The 16,795-nt window shown below is 39.2% G+C and overlaps 1 long non-coding RNA gene across 2 annotated transcripts in view; it reads left to right on the top strand.

Moving 5' to 3' along the window:
• Window positions 1–16,795, top strand: part of LOC104964518 (uncharacterized) — a 136,491-nt gene that overhangs the window by 29,561 nt on the left and 90,135 nt on the right. For both annotated transcript variants that reach the window (XR_800428.1, XR_800427.1), the window contains exon 2: window positions 12,191–12,263. This is a non-coding gene — a long non-coding RNA (uncharacterized lncRNA). The remainder of the gene's footprint in view (window positions 1–12,190; window positions 12,264–16,795) is intronic.

The following is a 16,795-nucleotide window of genomic DNA, read 5'->3' as shown; positions in this document are numbered from 1 at the left end:
TCTACGTTACGTTTGTAAACAGCAAGCATCGCTGTAAAAGCAAAACTCCTGCCTCAAAGAAACTGAGCAAGTGAGTGTTATGTTTCTTATGAATTAAAAATGTTTTTAGTAGCTTTCAATATTATGTTAACTATTTTACCAAAAGTAAGCTACATACTGTTGATGTAAATATTACCTTCTCAGGTAGAAGAAAATCAAGTTTGTAAATGTTAGTTTATGGATCCTTTTATGGTCAACTTCACATTTTGACTTTATAGCCATTTGTCTAACAAGAGTTGAAGTTTTAACATAATGAATTATGCTACTTTTAAAGCAAGCAACGATGTTTTCAAATCTGTAATCAAAGAGGTCCGCAAAAACGCTATCGACCAATCAGATTGCTTGATTTGACTTGTCAGTTTTATAAATATATTTAAATTTCTTCCGTTACGAAACAAACTTACAAAGCATAAAATGGAAACATTTAAGATTAATTTCGACCTCCGGGGGGGGTCTTACTATAGTATGGAGGAGTGGATTGAGCAGTGCCTATCTCCAGAAAAAAAAGCACCTAAACTACGACATGCAGAGCTACGTGAAGAGCAGGTAGACCAACTGGAAAAGTACCACCATTCAAAAGCTTTCTGATGCGGGTCTTAAAACAAAGCAGAGAAATTATGACGGTTAGTGGCCACAGGTGCGAAAGCTCTCTCCAGAGCTACTGGAAGCCCAATCTCGGGGACCGGAGAAAGTGGAGCAATATTCTCGCCACGCCAAGCAACAGCCTCGAACAACCTCAACCTATACAAGTGACCACGTAAGCCATGCTACTGATGCTGGACAGTTTTTCAGTGGGTGCTCAATAAACAGCAACATACACATTAATGTAAATAAACAGCCAAATAATGGATCAACGCTCTCTGTCTAATATGTTCGCTTGCTGTTAGTGTTGTTGCATAGCAACCACCTTGCACTATGTTTTCTGCAGAAGGCAACGGAGGGACTATTTTATTTTGAACATCATTATTTACTAATAAAAACTATTTAAATTAGAGTGTGTATTTTTCTTTCATATTGCCACACTTGGTATCCGTTTTATAAAAGCAATAGCTCACGACAGGCCGTGGTATATGCTCATTATATCACAGCTAAGGGGCGTGGTTCGGCCCGACGCGAAGCAACCTGCAAGATGGTCTTTAAGTTCATTTGCTCTGTTAAGCTCTTCCAGAACATGCATCTCCCTCTTGCCGGAGTTCAGATTTGTAATTTCTTTAACAGAGTCCCACAGTTCTTTCGAGTTCTTGGTTAAGAAAGCCTCTCCGACACTCAGACTATGTTGCTCTCGGGCTTCTTTAAGTTTCCCCTTTAGTTCTTTTTGAGCTGATCTCAGTTGTATTGCATCGTTCTTTTGAAAAGCGATATTTCTTCGTCGGATACACTGTTTAATATCCGATGAGATGTAGTCTTTATTGTTTGGATATATCCTAATGGTCTTTTTTGGCACAACAGTATCGACACAAAAATGAATGTAGTCTGTGATGGTCTCAGCGATGGTATCGGTGTCATTGTCCTGGTAGAATACTTCCCAATCTGTGGCCAGGAAGCAGCCACTTAGCTTTTCTTTATGTGATTTGTGTTGGTATAGGAAAGAAGAATAAACATAAGAATGTTATCCGTGTAGTGAGAGGCCACTCCATCAAATTCTTCATCAATCCACTTTATGAGAAAAGCATTTGTGGATATATTGTCCACATTCAGTGTAAACGTGTATCAGGACTGTCATTGCAGTTGGATTTCCCAGACATCACAAAAAGAACCAGTGTTTATTTCCATTGAATTGCTTTTTCAGTGTGTGTTTTTTTTCTCCCATAGGAAGTCTACCAGCAGTGGCTTAAGGTGGTTTCTACTGCTGTCAACCTGAACTACTTTAAATACTAGAAATATGTCTACGTGTAGCAAAATTCAACGATAAAACCCCATATATTTGTCATTTTGGAAGGCAACATAATTTATGCGTAGACTGTGCATTGTGTTTACTTTTTGCGTGAAATGTTTTCGAATGCTAACAATGAGGAAGCTTTTGGTTGGTGTTGCTCACTCCTGAATACTTAACATTGGAATTTTCAACTTTTCTTTTATTTCAGTATGTCTATTATATTTAATGAGCTTATGTTTGAAGTGAAAAGGAAAACAGAGAAAGAAAACACAATCTGCCATTCACTGCATCTCCGGCTCTCTGACAGCAATGTTTTTGAAATAATGAGATCTCTAGCATGGTTTACCCTGAACGGTATGAGCCAGCAGAAAAGAGGATGACAGAAAAAGTCAAACAGCCATGCAGGTTTTTAACAAGGAGCCGTCTTAATGATTGCATCCAAGCTAGCTATTGGCTGTAGTCTTCCCTCACTTACCATCCTGTTGGTTTCAATCAAAGCCCATATGACACATTATTAATGTGGCAGACCGAGATCCTGGTGTATTTTTTCCCCAAATCTGCAGGATCATTTTGGCTTCTCTACACAAAGAGAGGAGAATACTGTAGCACTGTCCTAGGAGGGTGTTTGGGTGGAGTAAGGGTGGGATGATGAGGAGAAATGGAAGGAGAAGAGGGGGATGAGACCCCGTTGGGATGGAATCTTGAGTATGCCAAGGTCAGCAGAACACTCACAACGAAATGAAATGCAGCCAAACACACAAAACACAATCACACAAACACAGACACACTTACACGTAGCAACACACTGCCCACATAAGCTCCTCCCTGAGGAAAACCTGCTGAGAACTGCTAAATTACCACTGGGCTCACACTTGGCTATATAGGGGCCTGAAAAACCTCCGAACACAAACACATTTTCTTATTCTCGTGTCTTTACGTTGGCATCGGTCATTTTTTAGAACTTCACCTTCACCCTTACTGCATTCTGGCGTGGTCCTACCTCTCTTTGTGAATATGAAAGGCTTTCGTTTGAGTGGAAGTTGTCTTTCAAATGCCATTCATGGGGCCTGATAGTTAATACTTGAATTCCTTTCTTTGAGTTATCGCCGGTGTATTTGTGGAGGCATAAATGAACTTGTCTTGGATGTAGAATTGCTGTAGTGTTAGTTTATTCCCGAACACAAGCAAGTACTACATTTTTGACTTTAAATGCTTTCACTTTGACAGATGGGAACAAATGAGATGAACAAAATATTGGCTCTAGATAAAACATATTTCACACACGAAAGATCAAGTCTCAATAAAATACAGTTATTACAATTGTGCGTCCTGTACTCAATCACCAAGCGCTTGTATATACACAGAAGCTTTTATTGATGAACCTAAAGTACTGATATATTTTCATTTATTTGCCATTTACGATGCCATATTCATTTGCTAAATCATCACTTGCAATACATATCAGAGGGCATTACAATCCCTCACTCTTGTAACTGCCATATATTTTTATGAATATCACTTTTATTTCTGTATTGATCAAACGTTAAATGTATGTTGACATTCTATCGGATGTCCAACAGGGCCTTACATACTAAAAGCTGATTGATATGACCTGCTACCTGCTGAGGAGACTGAGGTGTTTAAGGGTGCAGGGGGCACTTCTTCAGACCTTCTATGACTGTGGGGGCTTCAGCCATCTTTTATGGTGTAGCCTGCTGGGGCAGAAGCACCTCGGCTACTGACAGGAAGAGACTGAACGGACTGCTAAGGAAGGCTAGCTCTGTCCTGGGGAGTCTTCTGGACACTGTGGAGGTGGTGGGAGACAGGAGTCCTCACTGTGGAGGTGGTGGGAGACAGGAGAATGGCAGCCAAGCTGTCCTTCCTGCTGGACAACGTGTCCCATCCCCTCCAGGACACCCTGTCTGCACTGTGCAGCTCCTTCAGTGACAGGCTTCTGCACCCGCGGTGTCTCACGGAGAGATACCTGCAGCGGTCAGACTGTACAACCACCACGGCCCCTGGTAGACCCCAACGCACAACAAAAACTGCAATTATAAATATACACACCGAAAATAACTGTGGAATTTATTCTACCACCTTTTATACTCTCACCTTGCTGCTATATCGCTAAACTGTTATTGGTACTGGATGTGTATTTTTCTATATATATATATATTGTAGTTTCTAGTTTTGTATCTTTAATATGAATATTTGTTTCTTATGCATGCTTCTTGAGAGATAGTAAGCTGTCTTTGGCTCTTTGCTGTAACCATTGTAAATGTGACTGTTGACTAGGAAATCGTCTCCACTAGTGCCATTTCAGAGCCTCTTTTTAAATGTGCAGGAAACACAAGGAAAAATCTAATTCACCAAAACACTGCAGTCTTACCCGAGAACGAGAATCCTTAAATGTACTCTTAAATGTTATTTAGTATTTCAATATAATCCATATTGTCCAATAAAGACTCATCCTTTAGTCCCCTTATGACATTTCAATGGGAGACAAAGAGATTGTTGTAGTTTGGCTGCATATTGAACTAGTTATCTTTCGTAAAACATTCATGCTTATTCAGAATAAAGGACCCAGTGCAGATGGGGAGAATATGGGGAAACATTTAAACATCACACGGGTATTTACCCATAAACAGAGTGCATTTTGTAATCCTCTCAAAGTCCTCCATTAACTACCAGAGTGCTTTTTGTGTTTCTACATTTTTGGGTGGCGATATGGAGGGAGTTTTGGGAAACTAATCATTTCGAACAGTCTTTACCTTCCAACTCCTTATAAAGAGATATTCAAAATATTTAAACATACAGATATCTTAATACATATTTTCTGTGCCCGGATTGCATTCATCATCATTTTTCTCAGGAGTTCCCTGAAGGCAACCGGCGCTAAATTATTGATGGGCCTGAAAGCTGTTTGGCTCTGTTAGGGAGTGCCTGCAACTCTCTTGGGAAACAAAAAGCACCAGCTTCTTTGAAACCAGCGGAAGCAGCAAAGTCTCGGTTCGAATTTGTGTTGTGTTCCTTCATGCCAAACATTTAGCGCTGAGACAATGCAATACAGTTTCATTACAATGCCAGAGCCTCGCAGGCGGAGACATCAAAGGCTGGGTTAGTCTCTGCTTCAGTTTACAAAGACAATAAAGAGATGGAGATATAGTTAAGACTAATTTCAAAGAGAACTACTGACAAATTCATTATAAACATGCGAGAAGCGGAAATAATGAAATACTACAGAATGCACCTCGAGGTAGAAAACGCTGTGGATGTCAAACCTAAAATGGAACCCATGTTTTGTAAGCCTCTTCTTGCATTTTTTAAAGCTACAAAGAACCCTAAAATGCAGGAGCAAGTTCATCAATAGTGTATAATGACTGATGACACCATTTATGTTTTAGATCCAAAGTGGTGTACTTCCAAATGTATTCAGGTACAAGACAATCTGTCCTGAGTCAGGAACTTTTCTAAAAAAAACAACTGGGTACAAGTTGGTCTTTCATTAATTATCAATCATGTTATTGCAAGCCGGTTGTTTTTATGTTGTGTCTCATATGTTGCAAACTTTGACAACAACTTCATCATGTCGGAAATATGGAATCTCATGATTAAACCCCTTGAGATGCATCTTCTTATTTTCAAACAAACACTCAAATCTAGGCCCAACTGCCCCAGATCAGACGGATAACTGAATTGTTTATGGCCGACGTTCACATTAAACAGTATGCAATAATGGTTGGCCTCATAATTTCCCTCTTGAACTGACAAAAAAAGAGTTATCTTCAAAGCGTTTAAATAGGATGACAACCCTGATTGAGATATTAGTTGTTCAATACAATATCTGGAGCATTCTTGTAAACAGTGTCACATTTCCCACTGGGACCTTTGCAGCATACTTTTGGGAGGCTTTAAATCTCAAGAATCGATGTAGGCCACAGTACAAAGGCCTTAGAACACAAAGAACAGGGGATTCAGTCAAGGTTTTTCAAAATGCCACCGTAGAGACAGATAGTGTTTGACAGAAGTGCGCCCTGCGGAACAAAAATGGCTGTATCTAGAAAAGCCTATCTCGTACAGCGTTAGCATTTTGAAGTGTCCCACCCTACAGCGAGGATGGAGCACCTTTGACATGGTTGCGGCAGATTTGCAGCAGCAAATTTGAGATGGCTGCTAACTACAGGTGTCCTTTTGCTATCTGATGCAAAAGTCATGGAAACCTGAAACTTTATTTGTGTGGAAACTGAAAGTGTGCTTTGGAAACTGGCAGAGAAAAATAGACGTGCCTTCACAGCTTGAGCCCTTCGTTTGTCTGTGAAATGTTGTCAGTAGAGAAGGTCTGGGTGATGGTGGAGGAGCGGCTTCACTCTATGCAAAGCTAACACATTTAGTTGATTTCACAGCGGAGATCTCACTTTCCTCTGATAAGCACTCTCAATGTTTTCAATGAGTCATGTTTACCTGCCGATTTAGTTATATACACACGTCTTTTAAAGATGACTTTTTTCCTGGCTTTTTTGCCTAGTGCAGCCAGAGATAAACAAAGAAGTGGGGACTACAGCAGCAAATTGGTTAGACCTTACCTGCTGATATGGAATATGCGTTAGTCTTCTGTTGCTCTACAAGAAGATTGCAAACATATTTTGTGTCTCCAAAACAAGCTATCTGTCTTGCATTCGTTTGATAACTGTGTATTACTGACAATAAAGTGCGTCGTTCAGATCATGTGCTGCACACTTAAACTGATCATTTTTACTAAATGCACTCTGAAAATATATTTTGTTCAACTATTAGCCATCTATAAAGACCCGCCCATGTCTATTCTGTTTATTTTTCTTTTTTTAATGACATGCATGTACCAAGGCACACACAAAATCATTTCTAAATTATAAACGTCACAAGAAAAAGTGAAAATGTAAATTAAGACCCCCCTTTGGCTGTTCTCACATAAAAGTGAAGTCTGGAGAAGGCTACGAAGACAGCTGTCAGCCTTCAACGTCCTTTTATGTCCACAGAAAGATACTGTGTACATAGTAATGTTAAAACAACTGAAGCAAGAAAATGGGAAAATCGTAATGTGTCCATTTCAAAACAATATCTTATAGTCCTTGAGAAGACGATCATTCTGTTTTTGTATTATCAAAGTTAATGTCTGAGGAGAGGCAATACTGCCATTGGAATTCTAATACACAATAAATCTGCGTAGCCATCAGAGCATAAAGTCTAATCAGAATCATCATACACTATGAAAAACACTGTAAATGATAATATTTCCCATTTGCTTTTGTGAAGATCTATCATGTTAATGGGATTTGTTTGACTTTATATAAAATGAAACAGACACTATAATATCCCAAAAAATGCATCATATTCATCATCTTTGTGTTATACTAATAACACAAGTGTGCAACAGTTGACACTTCACAACAGATCTTAATAATTAACTAAAAGTGTTTTGATTATACTCAATTTAATTCATTCTGACTAAATGCACTGCAAAGATGTACTTTCTTTGAATATGAACTGTTTGTCGGTCACTACCCGATCTGTCCCCCTGCCCGATTGGTACTGCGCATGTGCGAGATGGTCCGCCATATTGGAGAACTCCGGACGGCAACCCAAGATGGACACTTGACACAGTGGCTTTTAGCAAAGTTCAAAAATAAAACGAGAGAGAGAGATGAGTTATTGTTATTACAACGTGACTTTACTATTATTTAACAACTCTTTTTATTGAGTTCTTTTATTTGGGGTTAAGTACTGTGGCAGCGGGGTGTGGTTAGGGCGCCGGCTGCTGGAGTGAAGGGAGTGGCTCGGCTGGAGGCCAGACAGCTGATCGGAATCAGGTAATCAGTGCCGGAATAAAAGCATGTCGTAACCTGGTTCTGGTCTGTTTCGCAGTAGGCGGGATCCTGGAAGGTCGCCAAAGGACCTTTGAAGGTTCCCACCCGGGCAACGTTTGAGACCCGCGTATATTTTTGTTTGGAGTTAATAAACGCCTGTGTTCAACCAACCTGCTCTTTCCGTCCCTATTTGAACCCTGTGTGAGCAGAGAGGCTCACAGTCATGTAATGCTTTGCCACTTGAGGAACCAGCACAAAGCACGGTACAAAGACAATCACAGAAAAAGCAAAGGAAAGCACAGCAGGATGTTGAACCATGTGTTGAACCAGGTGAACATTATCAGAATAAGTGAGAAACGGATTTAACTTCTGTTTAACTTCATTTTTTTTTTTTTGCATACATTCACAGTACATATTTATTCAGTATGACAATAACCACTATTTTGATAAACATATTATACATATTGTGGGAGAATCTTTTTGGGTAAAATATGTTGATGGACAGCTTATTGCAATACTTTCTGGAGATTGAAGTCTGTATTTTCTAGTAACCACCCTTACTGTATACTCCAATGATTGTCTGTGCCTTATGGGACTAAAGCTCATTCCAATGTATCAAATATCTTCACTGCACATGTACAAAACCACAAGATGAAGCAGACATTCATCGCATTAACCTTAAAGTCATAATTTAATTTCAGATATATCTCATATATACTTTTTCTTTAGTACCTGTAGTTTCACCATCTAGTTTGATGCACTATGTGGAAACATAACAGTGATTTACGTCGGTTCTGAACACTATTTCCCAAGGAGGTGTTTGCCTCGATTAGCATTAGATGGCTTTTAGATTGGGCATTACATTTCTCTGAACAATGAACTGAACTCTATTTCCCATAAAAAAATAAATTATGATGGAAAAATTATACCTTTGTTTCTTTTCATAGTGAAGGCTCACGCACATAACAACATAAATGTTTCAGGCTCCCACCTGTTCATTAGATCTAGTTAGAGAAATTGGACATAATTACAGAATGCAATTGCACTTTTCAGGCATTATTTTGGGTACTTATATGACTGGGTTGCGTGCTACACAGCAGTTAAAAAATATAAATAAGATATCATTTTCCTGCACTTATTTTGAAGTTGCAAACAGAGCGTTAGACTGATGCAAAAGCTGTCACTATAGCTGTTGTTCCTGGTGATGTGGTATATATTGAAGTACTGTTCGTGAGCACTTCTGTGCAACTATGTATTTCCCCGAAAACATGGTGCAGATAGAAGAAAGATTCTCTATGTGTGTGGCAGTAAGTGACGGCTGGTTTGCCCTTTGCACATGTTTCTTCTAATCATCAGCGGCTATTCTGCATTTCGGACAGAATATCAGCTGCAAAGTGCCAGGATTCATAACATTAGCCTCATTTTCTTTTTTATCCCTCGCAACTGCAAAGGATGTTTTTCACTGCCTTGCAGAAGGTTGCATGCTGCTGATTGGATAATGAATTTTCCGAATGCTACAGTAAAGAAATGCAGAGGGTTATTTTTTTTTCTGTGAATGACCAAATGTAATCGTTGAATGGTCAGTGTCAATCAACTATCTGTAAATGAACAATGAAAAAGGGATGGTGTCCCAAGACGTTGAGGCAAAAAGACAAGTGTATTCCCAGGGTCTAACAAACGTGTGTACGGTATTTTCTTCCCCATACATTTTAAAAGCCTGTCATGTCTTTACATGTTAAATAGGAAGCGGTCTTCTCTCCATGCCTTTGTTAGCATACTGCTGCAGTTCTTGGTGCATTACAGCCAACCATAATTGGAAAAGTGTGAAACCTTGTTAACACTGAGAACAGGTGACAGTTGCAGGAGACCAATGAAATGTTAAAGAAATACACCATTGACTCAGAAGGCCATGTCAACACCAGCACTAACTAATTTAAGAAGGGACTGTGATTCAAGTCCAAGACACAAGATGTCAGTGAGAAAGGTTTCTGCCCAGTAAATGGATAGCCTTGGTTTGACAAGGTCCTGTCCAAATGACAGGATTTTAAACAACTGATCACTTTGCCTTAAATCCTGAGTGCGCTGAATGTACAGGGCCAGGGAACTCAGCAGGCACAATTAGACCTCAGTCGCTCAACCTCCTGCCGTCCTACAGGATAACAAAGTGTGAACTCAGAAAAGACTTCTGGAAGAAATCCAGAGATAGGGAAGTGGACTTCACTCTCCACTTCATGAGGGAATCATCAGTCAGTGTAAAGTGAGACGGATTGAAGATCACCAAATGATATCACGTCTGATGGAAATCATTTGTCAAGGACAAGACATTTTAATAAGTCAGTAGATGCCCATTTGATCAGAGGGGCTCAAATGGATAATGCTACAGTGCACTAAAGACCTTGCACAAAGTACTGCAGCTAACGGAAACAAGAAATTGAAAAGTAAAAATCACTCATCAGCAAAATGAAAATCTGTGACTGCGGTCCCGGTACTCACATCACAATGACATATTCATCTGGAGCTATTTGATCTTAAGCATCTTGCCCAAGAACACTTCTACATGTAGACTGTAGTGGACAACAACTCTACCTCCTGAACCACAGCCACCCCAAACTGTTTTAGATACCATCAAGTTCAAGTCAATGTCCCTATCCTTACTAGAGAAAAAAGTAGAAAAAGTCATTTTCATCATCCCAACTTCCCAAAACCTTAAAAGTCCCATGTCATGCTTTTCTGGTTATTACCCGTCCAATTGTGTGTTATGAAGGTTTTTCTGCATGTAAACGGTCTGCAGAGTCAAAACCCTCAAAGTACACCCTGTAGCGAGTAAAACTCCAACACAGAAAATACCTTCCCATAACGCCTCGTTGGAGATACGTCACTGTCCATTGATTCTTCTGGGTAACTCATCATGTCATGCATTTACTTCGGCTGTGACTTTAGCTGTGTCCCAATTCAGCGGCCGCATCCTCCTGAGGATGCATTCGGAGACCGCATACGTCACTTCCGCCAAACGAAGGCTGTCCCAATTTTAAAAAAAGACAAGACTCCTCNGAACATTAACATGATACATCCACTCCATGAACCCTGAGCCTACGCAGAAAGGGCCCATCAGGTGGATCAGGTATGCTCAAAGATAAGCCAGCGCCTGCATTTTCTGCGTAGGCTCAGGGTTCATGGAGTGGATGTATCATGTTAATGTTCTACAGGGCAGCAATTGAGTCTATTATTCGTTATGGCATCACAACATGGTTTGGTAACTTGTCAGTTAAATCTAAATCACAACTCCAGAGCTTGATAAAAAGGGCTGGAAAAATAATTGGCATGCTTCCACCATCCTCTCTTCAGGAGATATTTAAGGAGATGGTGAGAAAGCAAGGCCGTAAAATCACATGCGATCCCAAACACATCCTGTATAGAGAGTTTGAGTTGCTGCCCTACCAAACGGTAGATTGAACAGGTATAAGTTTTCCTTTGTTCCGCTGTCAATCAAGCTGCTGAACAGTCAGAAACAATTGTGATTATGCTGTGTTAGGAGTTGTTGGGAGGGCAATGTTTACAGTGTAGTTTGTGCAATCGAGAAGGTTAAATAGGGGAAGTGCATTATGTGTAAATAGGTATGGACACAATAGGGATATGTGCAATTTGACGGACACTATGCATAAGTGCAATAGGGAAAGTGCAATATTGATTGTGTATGAATACAGTAGGGAACGTGCAATATTTGATTTATGTATAATACAATGGGGAAAAGTGCAATATTTGATTATGTATGTGCAATAGGGAAAGTGCTGTACCTGTATGTTTCTTGTTTGTTTCTTTGCCATGTGATATGTGATCTCTGTTCTGTATCTATCTATGAGTGATTGACCTGAATGTTTTATGTTTATTTTCTCGATGCCCAAGACAAATTTCTCCTAAGGGAGACAATAAAGCTCTATCTAATCTAATCTGAAATCACAAAAGTATGGGGGTTAACAGTTCACAAAGGGTTTGATAGAACTAGGGTGTGGTTATCACCACTCAAAATGTTAAATACATCTTTATGTGAATATTCAACTAGGTTCATCTCTGAGTGTGTTCAGGGTGGTTCAAGCATAATTGTATGTTTTATCAATGCCTTTATGAAGCCTTGCAGGATATTATCTGTTAAAATAGCAATACCATACTGTACTGTGTACATGTTCTCTGTCCCTTAATATACAGGGTTACATTTATGGGAGTTATATAAAGCCTAGGATTTACATATCTGTTTTAAGCATTCATCTGCTCAGCATGCTCTTATCCAATGTGACATACAGTACGATTAGTGGATGACACACACAAGCTTCATGTATGCTGACATTCCAAAATTCTCTTTTGTCTGCCTTGTGTAAAATCACAAGTCATTGATGTTGCTTGTCCTTACGGAACTCTTCTCCTTTTTGTGTTTCAGACTGAATCTGCGTAGGCCCCTATCCTCTCCCCTGGCAGAAAGCAGATATGTTCTTTGCCTCTGTTCCAGTATGGTAAGTTGATCTTTCATGTCTTTTCAGGTATGAATAAATGTGTTCCTCAGGGAAAGCAGCAGGGCTTCATGCATGACTCTTTATAGATTTTGGTAGCCACGTGTTGGCTATGAATATTCTTAGTAATTGAACAGATGCAGGTCAAGGAGTGCCAGACATCTGGTTAGAAAGGAAAGTTATTCTGACACAAGTATGGTGGTAAATGCATGTATAAACCAAGATGATAACCTCATCCTTTGTGCCTTCCTGTTCTTGTGTATTTTCTTACACTTTTTTCGAGGGAAGAAGCACACTTCTGACACTGTGGGAACTGTGACATGATTCTAAGAGCTTCTGGCACCTGCACACTATGTCAGATTCCCTCTTGAACATGATAGTTATAAACTCACCCGTGGATGTATTGATGGCTGGTAAATCCGTGGGTGGCTTTTATTTTAAACATGCCAGCAGAACACACTGTTCTTTTCACATAAAGCTATTTTTGAATCTATCCACAAATTTGAAAATAACATTGCTTTTGACATCACTTTGTCAACTCAGTATTATAAATGGATCTGATGAATGTTAGCGTTGATGTGCTACAGTGCGTACCTCTTGAAGGTTTCCAATCTAGGGCACTATAGTTTACCCTCATGCTGTTGCATTAAAAACAGTTGTTGTTGTTGTTGTGATTTCTATATGGTACATCACAGTGTTGTGCACAGCTATTTAAAAGTCTGTATTTGTTGTTCAAGAACATTCTCAAAATAGAAGCTTAAACACTTGAAGCCCCGCGGCTAAACATGGGTATACAAGGGTTGGTCAGGGTGATTGCAGCCCTGGGGCGCACATCCAGAACCATTAAAGCTGTTCCCTTGTACCAACCCTCTGTCATTGTGCTTAGCATGATAAGAGCAGCTCACAGCTCCATGCCAACCACTGTGCCCATTCAGCAGTCCCAAAGTGTACTGGTGAGGTTAGAGGGGAGGACATGGCACAGTGGAAAGAAGAGCAATGAAGCATGATGTAGCCAATTATTACAGAATGTCTTGTTAGTCCTTTTTAAAAAAAAACAGTTTAAGTGGTAACTACATGGATACTGTTTTACATTAACAACATGAGCAGGTTGTTTTATTTTAATTGCTAATACAGCTAATCAAAAAAGAGGTTGAAATGTTGCCTAAGGTTTATGTGGATCCAGCTAAATCCCGATAGCTGTGTCGAAGCAGACGTTGCGGTAAAAATGGTCTATAGGAACTGTAGATTATCAGACGGCTCTGAAGACATTATGAAGTGCTAAGTCTGGACCACCAAATGGCGATGCAAATAGTTATTTATATTTCTCCTTTTAAATAACATTTGAAATATGTTGTCGCTACTATATTGGACATGGCACGGTAGATTGGTGAAAGGCTCAAGGTGGATTGGATCTTGTTATATCAAAGATGTTTCATGATATACACATGAAACATTCCTACAGCGAAATGTCAAACTTTTGGAAATTGCTAAAAAAAAAATGAATTTCTCCTTCTCCATCAAGAGAAACTTGTATATGTTATTTTATTATAAATGGAAAATAATTATTCGTCATATTGGGTTTACTGGGGATGTGAGGTAGCATTTTATTCATTCGGATACCTAATCAATTTCAAATATAGACAATGCTCATATTATTAGTTTGTCCTTTGCCACTACCTTTTTTACAACTATAAAACATCCTGCTTTAAATTGCAACAAGGTTGTTTTAATTGAATAATGAACTCTTTAAATATAATCCTTACCATTGAAGAAGCAATTAGAATGGTGTTGCATACATGTTCAAGAAGTTACCTCATCTGAGGCTTAATTTCCCTAAACATAGATCATAATGAGTCTTATCTCTGGCTTGTCACAGGAACTGAAATACTGGTAGTAGAGAGCAAGGGGTTTATCTACATAACAATTCACACAAAGCCTCAAAGCATTTAATTAATGAAATAAAACAATTAATAATAATATCATATCTATTGCAGCCCCAGAGAAAATGTTACTCTGTTCCAAGACCTTTTTTTAAATCACTGCCCACATCTCAGATTTGTCCAGGGATCATGGTGGTCTGGTGTTGTGCTCATTGACGTCCATTTCTGCCGTTGGAAGTATCCAGTTCAAAAATGAGAGGTTTGAAGGTGGGATTGAAGGGGGTTTCAGACAGCGAGTGGGAACCGCTGTGGCTGCCACCCGGCAACATTGATGTTCTGTATTTTGAATGGGCAGCAGCAGGGCGCAAAGCCGCTGCCGGATACCTTGGATCCTGCCAGTCTGTACACCACAGGTAGCTGCCACCCCCCCACTGTGATCTCATCACGCCTTAATAGAGCATGTTGTAGCTTAAAATGAACGCAATGGTTAGCAATACAACACACTATTGCAATATTACATGTTGTGTAAATAAAAATAGGTTACAATGATTTGCTAATCTTTTTCGAACTATATTCAATTGAATACACTACAAAGACAAGATATTTCATGTTCAAACTGATAAACTTTTTTTGCAAATATTCACTCATTTAGAAAAAATTGTTATTTATCATTCGTCAGCATGTTATGTGAAATGTGGCGAAGTAGATTGTTTTTGTTGTTTTAATGGTTATTAATTAGGTAAACCTTGAATTTATACAAACTTGACTTCAAAGCTGAGAGACAGAAGCCCTGAAGTTAAGAGTAACATTTCTTAATTGTTAATCCTGTTTCATGGATTTGTCTTGCTGAAACCCCCCATTGTACTGTTTGGGGGAAAAAAAAATTGAATATATTGATGTCAACATTTTTTTTTTTAAATTATGTTAAATTCCCACTGCTACAGAAATTAAGAAAAAATACTCACAACTATGATTTGTATACCCTTGTTTGTCATTACTCACTTAACTGTTTTCCTTATTTTCCTAAAGTTGAGTAACTTAACAATGATAAATAATAGAAGATATTTTGCTCACGCATGACATTTTACTTTGAAGGGGATTGTTGTGCTTCAGAACTACAACTGCTACACTTTGGTTAGGGGTTAGTATATTCGATTGGAATCACTCCTTGTTTGCTGACAGCTTTACTGCAGTCATTAACATTTATTAAAAGATTGCAAATCACACACGCATACTTGTTCCAAGATAAGGTTGAGTTAGTCGGTATCTGGATTATTTCTATTATTTTTCAATCACAATATCTTACATAAAGGCAACAATAAATGGTGACATTTATATTCACCGTTATGCATTATAGAAGTTGTCTATCTTATCTCATCGAGATCAGATAAATAAATATGTGAGCATGGCTGATTAGGTCCAGTTGAATACCTTTTTCAGGGCGAGGTGAGCTAATCAATACTGACATTACTTTCTAAATGGGGGGCTGTGTGATTCACGTTGCAAAATAATCGAAGAGCCTGATGGTCTGTCTCTGTCTGAGAAACACTTGTTTTACATTTCCTACAGCATTCACTGAGATGCCCCCGTTGTGCCATGATGCATGATGCAACTTGTTATTCTGTCTCGGCATTGGCACACATGCCTTTGTGCACTCAATGAAAACCAAGATCTTAACATTTTTCTTTGAGATGGGTTTAATGAAGCCCTGGGCACAAGCAAAAAGGCAACAGCCAAATACAGACAGGCCTGCCTGGTGCTGTAATCCCGTCTGAGAAAACAAGTTTTGTTATCAAAGTATATTTATTATATCTGCACTGCGGTGAAGACTATACAAGACACAACTTCATAGACATTTTCAAAGTTTGGTTTTCTTCCAAAGGTCAAAGTCAGTATTAGGTATTGTTACATGTGCAAGATGCATAGTTTCATGGGAACGTAATAAAATAAGAATAAAACACCTTTGATTTGACTTCTTTATTTTTTTAAATCTTTTCCTACATCTGAAACCTCGGAGCCCATCTCTCTATCGCACTACATTGATGATACATCTGTTTGATGCCACCTGCTGCATACCTGCTCATGCAAACTAATGTGTTGCATTAGTGTCTCTCAACACACATTTCACTTTCTCACCAAGAGCCCAGCTGCAGCTGTAGAGCAGAAGTTGTCACATCAGAAGCTTTTCTGGTGAGCTGGCAGTCATCAGCATCATGCCATTGGGTGAGGATGTGGCAGAGCATGAAAGGATGCATTGGATAAGCTGCAGGTCAACGGGAGCTTGAACAGGGTAAGACTCAAGGACCTAGCTGTGAGCAGGAGATAGAGGCATCACAAGCTATGGGGACAAAGTGGGATAGTGAGAGGGGCAAAGGTCTGAACATGTCAAAACAGGTTGAACTCAAACATATCCTTGATAACTTACTTTTTAAGTTTGACTAAGTGTAAGGGAATATTTCTGTCTTACTCCTAAGTGTCAAAGAATCATTTTTCCTTACTCCTAAGATATTTAACCTTATTCTGTGTGTTGACATTTACGACCATCCCTGCTTCTAATCTCCCGTAAGGAATGTGTTAATGCAGTCGTATGTTGATACTAGGTTTTATGGCCTGACCTGATGGGCACAGTGGGGGTTTTACGACTGTGAGAACGCT

The sequence above is a fragment of the Notothenia coriiceps genome, unplaced genomic scaffold, assembly GCF_000735185.1.
Source record: "Notothenia coriiceps isolate Sejong01 unplaced genomic scaffold, NC01 NC01_scaffold00037244, whole genome shotgun sequence".
NCBI classification, from domain to species: Eukaryota; Metazoa; Chordata; class Actinopteri; order Perciformes; family Nototheniidae; genus Notothenia; species Notothenia coriiceps.
This window is presented reverse-complemented; position numbering and strand designations above follow the sequence as displayed.